Genomic DNA, 12,022 nt, shown 5'->3' with positions numbered 1-12,022 from the left:
CCGGCGATTCCCCCTGGGCAGCACGGGGAAAGGAGCCTCTGCCCAGCCCCGCTGAGCAGGGGCCTCCTCCCATTGTGTGAACCCCCGGCCGGGAGGCAGCCGCGGTTTAGTTTGGCTGGGGAAGGGCCAGGCACCAGAGCCAGCCTAGAGCAGGAGCGAGGCAAGGGGCAGCCCGAGGCCTGGCAGGAGGCTCTGCGACTCCTGGCCCAACTGACCTCCTCCTGCACCGCTACCACCAGCTAGCTGTTTCCACTAGGGAGCCCCCAGCCCGGCTGGCCAGGGGCACAAGGCAGACGGCCGGACTCTCTGGGACGTGCCTATTCTCAAACCTGCCCTGATCTGTGAAGCGCCGGCAGCGCCCGGCGCTCTGGGGCCAGCGCTGCACAATGCCTGCTTGTTTGGTGTTGGTGCGGGTGGGGCTCGGCTTGCAGATCCCGAAGCAAACTTTTGACAGTCACACGCACCAGACTCTCTGCACTCCGAGAAATGGAGAGTTCTCCGCTGGCCCTGTATTTTTCTAACGCTGGGTTCTAAAGTACCCAGTTTCAGGTAGAGCCTGTCCTCTCTGCTTCACCTACCTCTAACAAAAACAAAACAAAACAACAAAAAAAACCCTGGCGAGCCAGGCTGCACACAGACCTGAAGAGTGATAGCTAGTCCCTTATTCACAACATGTCTGTCTCTTAGTAATGTTTGGGGAGCTGTGAAACATAAGTGCAGTGTTTCAAAAGCTCATCAAAGTGTATTAAAGCAGTTTAGCATTTAGAAACACATGCAAAATCCATCTTTCTGCTTCCAAATTTGAGAAGTTAAATGCTTGCTCCAGATTCCTTTCTACTACAACTACATTTCTAATATTTGACATGTTTAACTTGGTATTACAGAAAATGCCACGTTGGGTGGCTTACGTAATGCATGGCCATTTTACACAAATATTATATGTTCAAAATGAAATTTCACTTAGGAGATTTGTTTGATTTGCAGGCACACAATGCTTAAACTGCTCTTTCAAATATTTTATGTCCAATTAGGGACAAGCTAGCATACAAGGTACCATTCTAGCACAGATTAATTCAGTGAAATGTGCATTTGATAGTCTTTTTTACAGAAATGACAGGAACCAGAGGTGTAATGACACATTTTACTGGCCAGTCACAGTAGATCTTCAACAAATGACAAAAAAGTCAATCATTCCAAAGTTCAATTAGCAAATAAAGCAAACACTTCAAAAATAATAGAAAAAGCATACTGAAATAGTCCAAAATATAAACGTCTCATAACTTATCCTGCAGTTTTATCATTTTAACATTATAAGACTAGCAAAATATTGCAGTGTGTACCTATGACATATAAGACAATTTTTTATTTACACAATTTGTCAAAATATTAAAGTAGTACTTACCCACTGCAAAGTCAACAAATCCATATCACACTAAAAACAACAAAAAGTGTTTTACAGACTGAATGATGTTAATGGGGAAAAACAACTTTTTGAACTAATGTAGTAACCTAAAATACAAGCACTTTCCCAATGCAAAATTTAAGTAATATGGACTTCAGTTTAGTAGCACACATGGTTTTTAACTTGTTGATAGTTTTAGTTTCTTCAAAGTGTATTACTTTTTGAAGTTTGGGTGTTTCTATTTGTGCAGAAAATAGACTGCAAAGCTTTGAGCTCCCTACTGTTACAAAAGTTAAAAGGAAGCAAAGTTAAGCTGCTAAATCTGCAGTCTGGAATGAGTCAATAGTATCTCCTTTGTCCTGCTAGCTTTGTCTGTTATGTTGTATCTTTGCTCTATTTCCTTTAAAGAAAATGAGCATTTCTAGTTTTAGGGCACTACATTCTAGATATTTTTAATAAGGTCAAAGTTTTATATGCCTCATTGTTCTCAAAATCTTTTATTCCACTAGTATAAAACTGAAGTACATATGGCTTTTCAAACTATAAGAACAGTTGCCACATTCTGTCAGGGGTACTGCATTATCTCTATTAATCAAGTAAATGCATTTTTAGCATCTACACCAAACTGGGTAAATTATTGCTGTTTGCTTGGGAATGAGTCTTCTTAAGTGATCTAATGTGCATTCTTCCAAATAGTTCATAGTTGCTGATTTGGTACAAATAGATGGGAATTAGGACACAAAGGAGATGAAAACAACCCCTGCTGCTTCTCACTGAGGATTCCCTAGATGCAAGGGAGTCCCTGCAGGCAGAGATGACATAGCTTGCTTTTTTACAATGCAATCCTCACCAGCTCTGGCACAGGAGACAGAAAGTAGGTATGCTTGCACAGCACTACATTCCAGACATCTGGTCTGCTGAGGATCAATACTAGTTTGGGTGCTCTCAGCTGTATAATGAGACAAGTACAACCCCTGCCCCGATGGCTCCCAACAACTGTGGTACTTCACCGAGCTCTGGCCCAGCAGATAATCTAGGCCTAGAACAGTTCAGTCTATCTTTGTAAGTAGTGTGAATTGTGAATAGTATCAGTGTAAAATAAGATACAAAATAGTACATTTATGGAAACAAAAAGAGGGTTAATGAATTAGGTACTTAATGAATTAGGAGGACAGGTTCTTCAAACAAAGAAGCTGGCCACCACTGTCACTCAGTCTCTATTTACCTGAAATCCAGTCTGCTCTGAAACTCTGGCCTTTGGTTTGGTATTATGTTGTTCTGCAGATCTGTCATTCTCCCAAAAAAAATAAACAAATGTCAAAACCAAATAGCTTCGGTGAAGGTATTAGTGTTCACTAAATAAAATATGTGCACACTCTCTGTATTACACATGCCTATCCTTGCTCACATTTATAGTCCCATTTGTTTTAAATGTAAAAAAATACTGAAATTTAGAACTAGCCCCTCTAGGGAAAAAATAAAAGAAAGCTACACTGTACTAATCCATTGTGAGATTCAAAACTGTGTTTGCACACATATGGTATAGTGTATAATTATTAGTAACCTTTATATTGCACTTAAAATGCTCATAATTCATGATAGATCAGAAAATATTCTGTTGCTTGCTAAAAACAATGAGCCCAGTATTTAAAAGAGTTAAATGTACTTTTTTCTGACTACCCCAAGTATATAAGGATAAGTGGGGCATTCATCTGATGACTAATTTTAAATTACTGGTAACCCCCTAATCCCTTGCCTGTTTCAGACTTCCAGAATTTGTGCCAGTGGTCAACTGTGATGTTACAGCTACTATAATTCCAGTGAAAATTGTATCATTAAATGGCAGAAAAAATTATTATTTAACAGCCTGGTTTCCCCATCCCACCCCCGTTCTCTCAAATTTTCTTTGCAAACTCATGACACATAATGAAAGCCCTTGTGCATTAGCTCCAGGTTCTAGTAGGGCATATTGATAGTTGTAGCACTATAGTAGCTAAGAGTAAATCACTGCAAATTCAGAGCACCTAAAGCGGGGGAAAATGGTTTATTAAATTTAATTATGAATTGGATGCCCCTTAAGTATTATCTGGGGCAGTTGACATGTAAAACTTTTTTAAGTGCTGAATATAGCTTTAATTCTAGATATAGATACTAAATATCGTGCAAATCAATGAGATTTTGGTATTTGAAATAGGACAGAATCTCTCTAAATATTAAAACATGAATCAAATTATTTATACATGTGACTTATTTAGTGAAAGAAAATTCTAGTTTATTATGCTAGTAATACAGTGCTTGGAAAATCTGCTCTACAACTTCCCAGTTGAGAGTAAGATATTTTTTGGAGAACGTGCCTCAGGTGAAAGCATTAGTATTCAGTAAATAAGTATGTGCACACTCTCTGAATATCTGTATTTTTAATTTTTAAATAAAGTACGTTTCTATGCTTTTGATTTTGAAGATTACTATTGCTTCATATGTGGACGTTTACTGATGCTGAATTGTTTTCCCAGTTTTGCGCACAGACAATTCCTGACTCTATTGCACTCAGTAGTAGTAAAGTGAAATGAATAAGATTCTGAAAAATTGGACACTGCTTATTAACCTGTGGCCAGCTATGAAATTGCTAGAAATCATGTCAATTTAATATCTGTTGCTTTGCTTCCTGCTTCCTTCCCTGTGTTCCCTGACCAATCTTTTCCTTTGCTTACTACTTCCTGCCTGTCTGCCACTGTACTCCTTACTTCTTCCCCAATCTGTCATGTGCCACACAGATGCTGCCCATGTCACAGGATGCATCCATGTCACAGGATCTGATCTAAAGTATCCATGTAGAAATCTTTGCACACACTCTCCATTCTAGCATCTAAAAATGGCAGAATGGCAAATTTCTTGCTCATGGATTTAGTTCTCTAATTAGTATTGGACAGAAAATGTCTAGTAAAATGTTTAAGTCCTGTATTAATATTCCATAACACACTCACATGTATTGTACTATGGGCCAGATTCTACTCTGTTGGGTGCATAAGTGGACTTAGATGTCCAAGTGCAATTCTATTCTACCCTGCCTGAGTCCCTGAAAAACAGTTAATGCAAAAGATGGGACGGTCCTCTTCCTCCTTTGTTGCTTTTCTGAGACTCTGTCTTAAGGGTAAGTTGATGGTGTTTTATAAAAGCAGACACATTACTAGATTTTTAGGACTTGAACAGGGTAGAACAAAATTGCACTCTGACAACTAATAGGTAGACTAGAATCTGAGAATAAAACAAGCATCTGTCAAGGTATTAACTTTTCAATGATAACTGCTATATATATATAATTGCTTTCCATAAAGCTTTTCTACTGTATTTGTTTACGTAATGTTCTTAATACTGAGTATGTATACATGATATTACCTTTGCAGGGTACTTAATAATAGACAATGCAAAAATATGGACTTAACACAGGCTACAGAGAAGCCATTCCATTTTGGCAATTATACATATTTGTTTTTATAAAAAGTGAGTACAAACTGGGAAATTTCTAAAGGTTCATAAATGAATACTATTCATTTTTAACTTTGTAGGAAAGCACATTAATATACATGCAGAAACACTAAGGCATATTAGTTTTAATGACAAATTATATAATTATTAATAATAATTTTATTTCTACCACTCTGTTTTTTATTGAATCTTAACTTTTAATTTTCCCATTTCTTGGATGTTACATGTAGGTGAACAACTTTTGTTTATTAGAATCATTAATTTCACAAACTCTCCATTAGATGAGATTCTCTTGTTTGGCTATTACAACTATTGACTAAATATTAATATTGGAAACGTTTGGGTCCTACTTACAAACCTGTATTTACAAAAGAGGTCTCATTAAAATCAATTAAACTGTTTGCATGAGTACAGACTACCCGTGTATGTAAGGGCTTGCGGATCAGACCAATACTTCATTTAGTAATACATTTTAACTGACAATTCTGAGAAGTTTATTTTTAAATTACTGAATTTATAATATAATCCTTTTTTCAGTTTGGACTTTACCCCATCTTGGTTTTATAATTCTAATCTGTAGGAAAAATACAGCTAAAGAGCTCAAAAGAAAGAGATAAAAAATGACTGCCGTTATTTGAGTTCTGTAACTCCTACAGATTATTTTTCCTTACAAGCATTACAGCAATGACTCAAATGTCAACAAGAGAATATGGAAATGAGGGGAAAGCTCATTATAACACTGTAGGTATATATAGTTCCTGTTAATACAGACTAGATGTAACTTGGCCTTATATGTCTGCAAATGAAATAAGGGTGTGTGAAGAGCAGAGCAAAAGGATTCATTTTTATAGGAACAGGTACAATAACTATAACTGTGCACTCAGCAGTCTGAATTGCCCTTGAAACAAGAAAGGAGAAAAGGGACTGGACTATATTCCCTATTGCTCAACACACTAAAAAAAAAGGGGTATGCCACTGGTTCTCACAGTTTTTTGACTCCAAGCACCCACTTGAAAGACTCAAAGCACCCCATGGAAAATCCCAGCTCTTTGCTTTCACTTCCTTTTTTTTTTACTACAGAGAAATAATAGAGCAATTCTTCTGTTGCAAACACCTCAGAAAGACTAAAGAAGGTCAGAATGGTTTGATACTATGGATTCCTTTTTAAAATCATGTGCCATGTCACTCTTTTGGAGAATCACTGGTGTATGCTGTACTTTAAAATCTGATGTGATATGCACGCTCCTGTGCACTGAGGATCTTAAAAGACAATAAAATATGCAGTACTTTCCTTATAAGTCTGTGACATTTTTAGGGACATACGCAGATACAAATGTTAATCAACTTACCTTAGACAGAGTTTGGATGCTTCATGCTTATGTGGGTCATAAAAAGCATTAAATTATGATAACTCGGCACTATAGAAAAAGGTGACCTGCAAATATACAAAAATCAAGTAGTTTTAGTATATTTTGCTAAATATCCTTAAATAAACAGTGTTAATTAACAAATTAGGAATGTAATCATTAACCTTTAACCCCCATTGACTGGGATCCTTTAAAAACTTAATTACTGATCCAACTGACATTTCGAATTCTCTCCGTGATATTACATCAATGTCTAGATGGGGGAATGGTGAGATAGATGGAAGCTGAGACCTGATCCACCTTCCAGAGTTTCATGTGTGGCTTTTGGAAAAAATACTAAAATGCTTTGTATCTTGGTTTCCAAAAATATAAAATGAGGATAATTAACATTTTTGAGGAAAAAATTTTAAAAGTTTGTGAGACGTCAGCTAGTATAGTGATTAGGGTAACAGAAAGTCTAAGATATCCCAAGACTTCTATAATTAGGAGCATTTGTTTTCCTGGTCATTTGTCCTTTTATAACATAAAATTCATGAGTTAACCACATTCACTGAATGTCCCAAAGCTAGTTCAGCTGGGAAGTTCTAGAGTCAAATCTCTCTTTGTGAAAGGGGTTCTCCAGCAAGAAGTTTTGAAAGTTACAGTGAGTGAGAGCCTCACCTGTGCTCCTCTGTCAGCTAAAAGGGCCAGTTCAGTTTAAAGAAGCTCTAAAAAACCTCATATCTGGCCAAGTTAAGACTGTCTTAGTGAAGGAACTGAGGAAAACTGTGATAAAGAACTGAAGTTGGGAGAGTCCCTGAGGATGAGAGAGAGACGCAACACATATCGCTGCAGAGATTCTGGGGAACACTGTGGACCAGCCCAACACTCCAAGAAAAATAGCATAATTTAGGTTCCCAGAGCTGTCTAAATTTTGGCAAGGGCTATGAAGCAGGCCACATCTGAGAAGGTGCAAAGATGGCTTAAATTCACCTTAGCCCCAGTTCTACCTGGACCGTGAGTTTTCAGTTGAGTGTCTTAGAGGAACAGCACAGACTCTCACTCAAGGTGTCTAACAGAACTTTGAGAGATCTATGGATGAAAAGTGCTATATTAAAATTGCATATATGATGATTCTCATCATCATCACCCCTTCACCACCCAGATTACTGAGAAGTACATAAGTGCTAATGAAGCTCTAATTTACACTGAAACATCACTAAATGTAAAATGGGATCACCTTCCTCAGTATTTTAGAGGTACTCACCAATGTCACTTCTGAAGTATCCATGGACTTACACTAGAACTAATTTCCAATTTATGCAGTTTCATAGTTTCATAGTAGTTAGGGGTCAGAAGGAACCTAAATAAACCACCCAGTCTGCCCCCCCACCACTGGCTGGAGCACACGCTGGGATCACACGACCCCAGACAGGTATTCATCCAACCTCTTTTTGAATTTACCCAAGGTAGGAGCGAGGACCACTTCCCTAGGAAGTTGGTTCCAGATCCTAGCCACCCTATCGTGAAATAGTGCCTCCTAATCTCTAACCTGAACCTATTCTCCAGCAGGTTCTGGCCATTGTTCCTCGTCACCCCAGGTGCTGCTGGGGAGAATAGGGCTCTTCCTATTTGCTGCTGATCTCCCCTAAGGAGTTGTAGGCAGCCACCAAATCCCACCTCAGCCTCTGTTTGCTGAGGCTGAACAGGTTCAGGTCCCTCAGCCTCTCCTCATAGGGCCTGCCCTGTTGCCCTCCAACCAAGCGGGTGGCCCTCCTCTGAACCCTCTCAAGGCAGGCCACATCCTTCTTAAAGTGCGGTGCCCAGACTGGACGCAATACTCCAGTTGAGGCCGGACCAATGTCGCGTAGAGGGGGAGTATACCCTCAGTGCTGTTGAGATACCCTCATTATGAGATTCCAACATAACACAAACTACTGGTGTCATGCTTATTAGGACTGTGCGAAGCTTCAGTCCCTGATTTGATTAGGCAAAGATTCAGCCCAATTCAGTGGCCGAATCTCCGAATCCAAATTTAATCAGAAGACCCTTTAATCTCTCTGAATCAATTCGAAACCCTCTGAACCGATTTGGACAGATTCGGCAATTTGGACGTAGATACATCTTTAAATGTTTTTTCTACATACCTCTAGGTAGCAGGGGCTCTGAATGTTGTAGTGCTGGGGCAGATGCAGCGTCCCACAGAAGCACAGGGGGCTCCCCAGCATGCGTGGCAGCAGACCCGGAAGTGGACCAGAAACACTTCCGGTCCACTTCCTGGTCCACCAGAGAGCGCGCAGGGGGAGACCTCCCCCCGTGCCCCCCCAGCTCAGTGACTGGTGCCTCCTGGGTCGGGGGGGTACCCAGGGCCCCCCTGCGGCCAATCACCAGGCCAGGGAAGCAGACCTGGAACTGGACCAGAAATATTTCTGGTCCACTTCCAGGTTCACTGCTGAGCACACTGGAGAGCCCCCCTGTGGTCCTGTGGGACAATCCATGCGCCCTAGCACCACAGCGATCAAAAGCCACGCTGCTACCTCAAGGTATGTAAGAAAAACTTTTAAAGCTGTGCCTGTGTCCGAATCACTGATTCGCCGAATCAGCACCAAATCGTCAGATTCTGATTTGGCCAAATCGAATCAGGGACAGTGATCCAAATCAGCGGATTGAATCACTGTCCCTGATTCAGGCCAAATCCAAATAGAATAGGGCCCATTTCACAGAGGCCTAATGCTTATACTTTTCAAGGATCAGATTTTCCTCATTTCCTACTGTAACTGATCATATCTGCCAGTTTTTTATTCCATTGTAAATTGAACATTCTCATCAAATGGAAACGTCCATGGGGAAACACTTCCCTGTCTTCTTTGTTATTATTACCCTAACTGGTCTTTTACAATATACTGCATAAACAGTAATGACTGAAAACTCTCATAATATTGTTAAGTTCCTATTCTCTACAACCTTCTCTGAGCTAGTTATTGCTGCTGTTGTTGTTATCACTACCATTACTATTAGTGGTTGTGGTGTGGTATTAGAAAAGTCTACTTTCTCATACCCAGAGTAGAGTTTGATATGAAGTAAAGACTTCAGGCACAAGAGAATAGTAAATAATATGAAAAGATAAGATTATTTTAGGAGCAATATTGGGGTTATGCTGCAGACTGCCTTTTAAAAAATGATCCTGAATTGAAAGGAATTAAGGTCTTCTAAAATACAACTGTCACTGAAAGGGGACAAAATCAACAGCTTCAGACTGTTCAAATCAGTTCCATCAGAGTAAGGAGGACTCTGGACTTAAATCCATAAAAACAACAGCATATTTAATGAAGGGCTGAAGCTTTGCAGTATCTTTGATGCTATATGCATTAACAGCTATTAAACAGAAGAGTTGGGGATGCATCTACAACCAATGCTTGGGGGTGCCAGGGACAGTAATGAATAGGTCACTCTAGATCACTCTAGGTATATCCTGTTCATATGCTTTCCATCTAAAGTATCCATTCCTGCCACTGTTGCATACATTGTACTGGGCTAGATGGACCATTGGTCTGACCCAGTACAGAATTTCTTTATGTTCTTATGTTCTTTATCTTAAGATCTGAGTGTAAATTACTACACTGTTTTTGTTCCTGGTGTGTCCACAAGGCCCAAGAGCTGACACCTGTACATAGAGATGATTATTGCCATATCTTTTTGATATCCACATGAGTGGATCTAGGATCTTGAAAAGGGAGATGCAGATAATGTAGTACATCATCCCATATAACACAACACATATTTTCTCCAGTTAAGAAGAAATGAGATGCTTTACTAATATGCTGGGGGCCTAGGGCTATATTATTCCTTTTAAAATCGAAGCAAAAATAAATATAACTTTGTTGGAATGTGCATTAATTTGCTATTAAGTATTAAAAATAATGAACTAGGCAAAAATAATCAAATGATGCTGTTTCATTAGTCCTGTAGTCATTTGAGTTAAAAATACATCACTTTTTAAGATTCATAAAATAAAATCTAGCCTCCCTGAGCATCTTGCCAGTGCACCCAGTGCTTCACTGAAAGTCATTTCCACACCTGAGTTAATATTCACCTCAGTTAACATTTCCATACCTGAATTAATGCTTTTAGCTAGAGCTTAAAACAGTCTGCAACACTGTTAAGTAGGAGATGCTAATATTACCAGGAGCACCTGACAGAGCAGAATTGAAGAAGAAAAGATAGCCTGATTAGTGGAACATCAGGACCACTGAAAAGGAAAGAGGGTTTAGGAGGAATCAGGCAAATTATAATGAACCATGCAGTCAATTATTTCTCTCTGCTGCCTAAATAAAAAATTTCCTGTTGCTGCAAAGCAGTTGGTTTTAAACTCTGAGTGGAGTTCAGAAGTGGGTGCAACTGCAGCACTTCACACTCCTCTGGATCCATCCCTGGACAAATAAAAGTTAAGGAAGTAATTCACTGAAACTTCACCAGTTTCAACAAAGACATCTTTCAGAAAAAGCATTTAAAGTCAACTATAGCTTCTGTACGTAGATTAATTTCTAGATCAGAGAGAGAGAGACATCCACTAGTCCAAAACAGCTCAACTGAAGGAGGTTCCACATTGCAATCTTGAACTTGTTCAGGTGATCAGTAGGTTCAGCGCAGTTAGAAGTATCCAGGATGAATGAAGAAACATCTCTAAATTTCTTCATGTCAGACCATAAATATGAGAATATATCTGCTTTCCACACTCAGAGAAGAAAAGCTCTAATTTCTTGTTAATTTAAGGCAATGTGGATGGTGGCCAGGTTCCCCTGGATCTTGAAAAATCATTTGAGAAATCATTTGAGATCATCTGATTTTACCCAGTTGTTCAGCCAGTGTTTGATAAGTCAGCAGCTGAGTCATGTTGAGTTTGCCTTTAATATATGTTGCATCCAATGAAGAACGTAAAGGGAACTGGATCGTGTCACAACCCAATGATTTTGGTGCCTCGGCACGATGGAATTTTCCCGCCCCATGAGAGCCTCTTGCAAAGTAAAAGGTTTCTGTTGCAGCAGAAAACCCCGGTGCAAGAGAGTTCCCGCCATTTGAATGCAAATTTGTGTCCCGCTATTGGCTAGTTCTAAATTATTCCTACGTGGCGGCTAGTAATTGGCTTACTAGCCGTTTAAAATTTTGTGCGACTTCCGCCCAAGTCGGAGAACTTTGAGCACGCTGCAGAGTGCCTCTAAAGAGATCTGACTTGTGACTGAGCTGATCGATAGACTGATCACCTATCGATTCTTCTCCCCGTCACTGAGCGCAATCCCCGACGTACCCTTGTCCCGCCGGCTTGATTTATGGATGGATGAGCTAGCCTGAGCCCTGCCAGCTGGAACAACTAACATAGTTGTTCAGACGACCGGACCGTCAATGTCGCAGCTACAAGTGGCGTAAGTAAAGTTTTGCAACCCTTAAGCCTTGTCCGCCTCTCTATTCACCAGCCCGCCCAACGAACGAGTAATTACTAAATCACCTCGAGTCGGTTCTGGCCGTCCGAGACATGGTGACGAGGATGGGATCTAAGGGCACGGTGATAGAGAAGAACCTGATTGGGTGCTGCCCCTGGCGCACCGGGACCCGCCACGTAGAGAATGCCAATGATCTATGGGCGCATATCGCTTACCACCAGGCAGTAGAAGGGGATGAAAGAAATATTGATGGTTACTTCTCCGTAAAAAGAGAAGAAGCCGTAGTGAAGGAATGGAGAACTAAGCTATCCCTTGGGGAGTTTGGATGCATAATGGGGAGCGACCGGGTC

The 12,022-nt window shown here is 40.1% G+C and overlaps 2 long non-coding RNA genes across 11 annotated transcripts in view; one reads left to right on the top strand and one right to left on the bottom strand.

The window, feature by feature from the left end:
• LOC102385515 overlaps positions 1–12,022 on the top strand; it is a 97,736-nt gene that overhangs the window by 2,780 nt on the left and 82,934 nt on the right. For 5 of the 7 annotated variants that reach the window (XR_003094681.1, XR_003094683.1, XR_003094684.1 and 2 more), the window contains one exon: positions 2,099–2,276. The exons of the other annotated variants lie outside the window; for them this stretch is intronic. This is a non-coding gene — a long non-coding RNA (uncharacterized LOC102385515). The remainder of the gene's footprint in view (positions 1–2,098; positions 2,277–12,022) is intronic. 7 annotated transcript variants of the gene reach the window in all.
• Positions 1–12,022, bottom strand: part of LOC102385361 — a 192,774-nt gene that overhangs the window by 124,611 nt on the left and 56,141 nt on the right. For 3 of the 4 annotated variants that reach the window (XR_003094686.1, XR_003094685.1, XR_324157.2), the window contains 3 exons: positions 6,238–6,323; positions 2,628–2,696; positions 1,403–1,432 (listed from right to left, as the gene is read on the bottom strand). This is a non-coding gene — a long non-coding RNA (uncharacterized LOC102385361). The remainder of the gene's footprint in view (positions 1–1,402; positions 1,433–2,627; positions 2,697–6,237; positions 6,324–12,022) is intronic. The other variant, XR_003094687.1, reaches the window with a different exon arrangement.

Source organism: Alligator sinensis, unplaced genomic scaffold (genome assembly GCF_000455745.1).
Source record: "Alligator sinensis unplaced genomic scaffold, ASM45574v1 scaffold324_1, whole genome shotgun sequence".
NCBI lineage: Eukaryota > Metazoa > Chordata > Crocodylia > Alligatoridae > Alligator > Alligator sinensis.
Note: the sequence above shows the minus strand (reverse complement) of the source record. Positions and strands in the feature narration are given on the sequence as shown.